Source organism: Leuresthes tenuis, unplaced genomic scaffold (assembly GCF_036924035.1).
Source record: "Leuresthes tenuis unplaced genomic scaffold, fLeuTen1.0.hap1 SCAF_7, whole genome shotgun sequence".
In the NCBI taxonomy this organism is placed as follows: domain Eukaryota; kingdom Metazoa; phylum Chordata; class Actinopteri; order Atheriniformes; family Atherinopsidae; genus Leuresthes; species Leuresthes tenuis.
In genome coordinates, this window is record NW_027325361.1 from 7,520,569 (window position 1) to 7,527,355 (window position 6,787).

Consider the following 6,787-nt stretch of genomic DNA (forward strand, 5'->3'; position numbering starts at 1 on the left):
CAGGGACAACACAAAGACAAATTTGTCAAAATTCGACAAAAGTCCAATTTGTGTCCATCAGCATTAATAGAACTACTTCTGTGTCATGCCTATTCATTTTTTTACCACGTGACTGCCTTAAGATTTACTTAAGAGGAATTTGAGATAATAGATCCCCTGAAAAGGTGATTAGTAGAATTTTGGTGTCTCAAATACTGACAGTATTTTTCCATAATCTTCTGTACATTCAAAAATATCACCTGTGCACATATCAACTAAAATATGCAAATGAAATAATCTTCAAAGAAAATAAATAAAACTTGTGAACAAATTGTATTACCTGTGATTAGTGAATTATAACGAATGTTTCTGTCTTTGGATAAAAAAGTTTGCACTGATGGGAACAGGTTGTGAGTCTGAAAAAGAAAACATCAGACCAAATAGATGAGGACCTACTTCCTTGCTTTGGTTGGGGAGCACCAAAGCATACTATTGTGAAGTTGCGGAAAAGGAACAAATATTATTTTATAGATTTTCATCTACAATATTGAAATGCAGCTTTGATCTACTTTACAACTATTGTTGTCATCATGACAATCTGTTTTCAAATCTACTGGATGAATATGAGAGGGAAAACAACATTTTGACAACTTTTACATTTCTGCAAAATTTCTGAAATGTTTTGTGTATTCATCAGACTTGAACTTCATTCAATAGTGGTCAGAGCGCTACAACAACTGCGCAGTAAAAGAGGCCATGAATAGATATATACTTAAAGACAGGCAGCTTTGCTGATTTCTTCATCAGATGCATCAAGAAGGAATCATGTGTCCAATAATAGCATCTGAACAGGAGAGCTGATGAACATAACAAAAACACTTTGTATAACCATACAGTTTTTGACCAGCACCCGACACATGTTGACCAAATGCTCTGCAAGCATGCAAACCCAAATCTGTTAATGCTTCATAGATACATAAACAAATGGTGCAGCTGCAAAAATGTCTGAAGTCATTGGCCAATGTACATGAAGACAGAACTGAGATCCCAACCTTTGTTCACTTGTCACTTCCGTTTCTGTCACATATTTCCTGTCACTTTCCACTGTAGACTTTCTCACAGAAAAGAGCTGCCACTTAAGTAACCTTGGGAGGAAAATTCTTGAACAGATGGATCAACACATGCAATGATGGGACATTATTTGACAGAGGCAAAAACAAAGAGGCAAAGGCAAAAACAAACAATGTCAACAGGGCCACAGATGAACATCGTGTATAAAGTTGCAGGGTCGGAGATGGATGTCATTTAATCTGAACACATGCTTGGGGATGCATGGCTTCTCATTATTCCTTACCTCTTTACTAAACACAAAATATCCAGCACACACACACACACCCACACTCAAAGGACCCTGTCCTTTATGGAATAAAAATTAAATGAGTTATGGACGGGTTTAAGGGCTTCATGATTCAGGTTTCAAGTTCCCAATGACAGGAACACTTCCTCTCCATCCCTCCCATTTCCTCAGGCTCTACCAGCAATCTCATTATCGTTACAATACAGTTATATAGATATTAATTTGATAGTTAATATCAAGACATAACACAGACAAACTATCATACGTTAGGGATAATATTAACATCCACCTATTCCTGTGTCAATATGCCAATGAACTAAATGCTATCATCCTCAAAAAGAGTTTTTCTCAATCTGTGAAAATGAAATATGAACTGCTAACAAGAACAACATGCACAGTCTCTGTCTAACTGAGAAATATTAAGCTCTCACAGCTTGAAATACATGTGGTTATGTGTGTACCAGTATACTTAGACATTGAAGAAGATGAAAGATCGCTGCATCAATCCAAGTCCAGCAGCAGTATTTTGACAAATAGGCACCAGGGGCTGCTAAAAATGTATCTATGTTGACACAGCTTTGCCAACTGTAGAAAACAGGTCTACTTCAAAAATCTGCTTTAAAAGACATCATTTAATTATCAAAATCATATTAACTAGAAAGTAACAAAACATTTGGCAACAATGCCCCCCCCCCCAAGCAATTCTGAGGCAGGTATCATTGGCGTCTGCAGCTACATCCCAGTGATGAAGGCAATCAAGCAGCTACCACAGTAACACAGAACATCTAATATTTTTTGCACAAGTAGAGTGTTACTTTGTGTTTATCAGTGTTAAAAATGTGTGGACATATATGTTTCCATAAAGATCAATATTCCCGGTCTCCATCTTTTTACCTTGTATTTCTTCTACTTTCTTGTATCTTATTCTAGTATCAGCTGTAGCATCAACTTAGCAAGGGACGTTCATGTAACATGATGTATTACACATTTCATTCATGTACACGTCTCTATGTTGATTTTTATGTCCACAGTAGGGTGCAAATTACTGTACTCCTCAGAGTTAATGGTTCCAAAAGCAATTTCTAACTAAATAAAACAAAAAAAAAATCTAACTGTGTTGAAGGAGCAGATGCTGGATGTTAAATTTTCATGCACTCCAAAACCTCAGTGTAACTACACCACAAGTTTGTTTGGGAAAGCTTGCATGTTTTTTCTCTGAAAGATGAAAGCAGTGAGCACTCAAATCAACCAAAGTCCGGAGTAATGAAGCCAGGAAAAAGACAAGGCTTTAACTACCTATCCTGACAAAATATCACTTAAGCTCAAATGGCTAGTTGATCATTTTGTGACACCTATATTGTGCTGATGGATAAATGTAAGTCAGACCTTGCACTTTGACCATGACTACTTACAGAAAGCAATTTTAATAAGACTGTTTTCCAATGAAAAAAAAAAACGCATTTCAACGATACATTTTCCCATGTTTTACCATGTTCTGCACATAACTGTCTGTTTCCTATTACAGCTTTTGTCTAAATTGTGTCGGCGTGTAGTACACACAGAGAGACACAGGACGTTCAACAGGGCTGAAGCTACTTGTTAATAAACCTATTTTTTCCTGTCCAGTCATTAGTCCCACACGCCAGCAACCCCATTCTCCCAGTCTGCGCCCAGGGTGAGGTTGGGCCACTGATAATGGTGCTGGGGTGATCTGGGTCCATCACCAGATGCAGAGCGCAGTGACCCTTCAGCCTGACACTACACAATCCCTCTATGCTGTCAGGATGTTGATGTTTTAGCCTGTGTTGAACCTGCACAGGTAGATGCACTGTACTCACAGAATGGCGTTATGGAAAGCCTCTGGATCAGACTGAGGAAGCCCTAATCATAATTGCATGATTTAGTCTACTAGTGGACTCTGTGAAAAATTTACTGAGGTTCAGTAAAAGATTACTCTGTAGAAGATGATGTGAGAGTCTTGTACCCTGTTATATTTGACATTGGTTTCATAATACTTTGACCAAGCAGATTATTGATAATCAAATACTTAATGTTTAGTCGAGAGATGTTTAAACTAGTCTCAGAATAAAAGATTTAATACCATTTTCACGAGTACTCATTAGTTTCTCCCCTTTTTCTTGACAAAAAAACCCCCAGGTTGCATGGGGAGTGTCAGTGTACAGCCATTTTTCAGTTCTCTCCAGAGATGCGCTACTGGGTTCAGGTCCAGACTCAGGCGGGGTCGCTCCAGGATTTTTGCAGAATTTTCCGTGAAGTAACTACTATGCTTTCTTGGCTCTGGGTTGTCATCTTTTTGAAACATAAATCTTCATCCCAGTTGGAATTCTAAGTACTCTGGAAAATGGTTTAACTCAGAGCTGCTCAATGTTCTGTTCCTTTTTTCCTTCTCATTGTCATTCAAGTATATTTGAAAACATGGGCAGTTGGCTGTTTTCCCACTTTACTACATATCATATATTGCCGGCTATCTGTCTGACCAAGGTTCTCTGTCCCTGATTAATCATTTTGGTGAGAATCAGAAGTCAAAAGTGTGATGGCGATTCAAAACGTTTCCAGTTTGAAAATAATCAACTCAACTGTGTCTTTGAGTTTTTGAAATTCTCTAGAAAGATTACTGTATCTCAAGATCTGCACCTGAACACAACCCTGTCGAGGAGCTGTAGACAATTCTTACAATGTGATGAATGTGATAGTCAAAAAGAAAAATGGAATTAAAAAAAATATCAAACAAAGAATTGTCTCTGTCATTAAAGACTTTTGTATGAAGATTAATGAGGAAAATAATGCAAAAAATGTTTTAAGATGAGTCAGAAACATAAGAAAATGTGAAAAATTTGAAAGAATTTGAAAGCATTATGAATGCATTTTAGTTCTATATTTGAATTTGTTTTATTTACCATTTATCAGGTGCTGAATATGCAGATTTGATTTATTAACAAATATTGTTTCAATTCAATTCTAATAATCTACATTTATCCAGTTTTAACAACAGTAATCACAATATTCAAGCATGAATTGCAGTTCTTCATTCCGGAAATATAATATCTGTCCCACTGGAATGTGAGTATCAAGGAAATTGTGGAAAGGGAGTTGTACTGAATTCAGCCAACATGTTTCTGGACTATTAAAGATGTTTTTGAGGAAGTTAAATAACACACTGAGAGTCCTAAGTCGAAAGGCAAAACTTTGTGCAAATGTGCACTGGGACTATTGTCACTCAGACCCCACGGGCCCAATTCTACAGTTTGTTACAAGGTTAATTTCTGTGAGATGATAAGATGAAATGAAAGAGTAAACGAGGGAGTATTGTCGGTGAGAGTTTAAGAAAGCAGAGAAAGTCACTAGAAGAGAGATGGAAGAGCTCTTGTTGGTTGTCCACAGTGTCCACAGGACTTGAGCCAGATTCAGGAAGAGGTACTGCTGCTGGAGGCTGATATGTGTGTGGAGGAAGTGGAGGGAGTGCAAGGGCAGGAATCACCCTACAGGCAGGAAAAGGCCTGTGGAGGTAATGGCGGGGGTGGAGGTGGAGGGTCTCGGCTCCTGTCTGATAGCTTGTTCAGCAAACACAGACGAACATGCACACACACACACAGCTATACACTCAGGCATGGTCACACAGCTCTGCAGGCTATAGGTACTTGTTCCCATAAGCTCGTGAGGAGAGTGGACACAGAAGGTCAGAACTGGCTGGCTGCTGGCGCCAAAACAAGCATGTACCCACAGTAACTGAGGAAGTAGGTGTAAGTCTGTTTCATTACATGCAACAGTGCTGCTGTTAATGCTATGGTGCCACCGAATGCAGATCAAGTAGGAAACTCACCTGTAAGTGCTTATGTGGTGGGTTTTGGATGAAAAAAGAAGCTCTAAGAAAGTTATTCATTGCATTGGTCTTGCTGTTTAATTTAAAAACAAAACACTTTTCAGTGTAACAAAGGAAGGATTTATAATTGTACATACATATCCAGCTGCATTGCTCCCACCCAAGAGAAAGTAGATTGTGGTCATTCTATCAGCCTATGCAGATGGGCTTGTGTGCAGCCTTCCTCAGAGAAATAACAGCGATTTGTCCCTGGTGATGATGTTACACATGGTTTAACTGTTGACTGGTTGAAATGTTACCTTGGACCATAAAGGGAAAGGTGTCACCAGTGAAAATTTTGTTTCATTATGTATTCTTCCTCCACAAGAAACTCTGACACGAGTCACGCCAAGAGCCAAAAACAGTAAAAACCTGAGCATAATTCATACTTACAAATATATTTACATACTTTTAATACTGCCCTGAAGTGGCAGAAGAAGGCTGAGACAAGTAGGCATATGTCTATAAAACTGTGCAAAGTACCCATTTTTGTGCTGCAAAAAAAACAGTTTTAACTGTATCAATAAAATCTATTTTGTTACAGTGTTAACAAAAACATTTGTGAAGCAGCAGCAAACTGCTACGATATGGTACCTGTAGTGATTACATCTGCTTTTGTGTTGTTTACATCTAAGAACCTGCTGTGTAGGAATAGGTCCATTGTACATTTACAAGCAGGAGCACCAGAATCTGTATGTTGGCTGAATAGTTGGTGCCCCTAAGTAATTTGCCAGCTGTATACACGTACTAGATACCTAAAAAGGGAGTACCAGATACAGTTCCTTACTACAAAGAAAAATTAATAGTGAATGTTTAATAGTGTATAATTTATTGTTGCTGAGTACTCCCACTTTTCACATCGATAGACTTACGGCCTCTATAAAGGTTTTGAAACATGCAATTAAAGCTCATTTAAACTGTGGTGACTTTAATACAAAATCTCCCAAAGTGAGAAGATCTATGATGGAAAGTTATTGCACCAGTGTTACTTTTAATGTGACTCTTTCCCTTCAAAACCAAAGAGTGCGTACTTCTGTGCAACTGGGGCCATTTCTCTGTTTATCGGTCAGAATACTGTCAGAGTCTGTGACATGTTTACACAACTGTGATATCCAAAACAAACAGTAAAGTAAGGGCACGTACTGATTAACTCACTGTATAAGACATTCAGGTAACTGAACATGGCCCTGAATTGTTTAAAGCAAAAAACAAAATCATACAAAAAGTCAGGTTTTTTATATTTTGCATGCAGTAAGTGGTGTAACAACCAGCATTCATTCACCTGGGAGAAGAGAAAAGAAATAAACCACCCAACCATCAAAGATGAAAAAGGTGAGACTGATACTAATAGTATCCATTTCTTCTTTGTGTACAGGGAGTATTACACATGCTAGAGGTGGCAGGAGATCAAGCCAAACAAATAGAGACCCTGTACTCTGCATGTTAGCGTTAGTGAAGTATGTAATATTACACTGCTGGACACATAAAGTCAGGAAACTCTTAGATTAAATTAGATGAAACCTAAACAACCTCTGTGTTGAAACCGGCTCATCAAAGCAGCTCACTGGAAT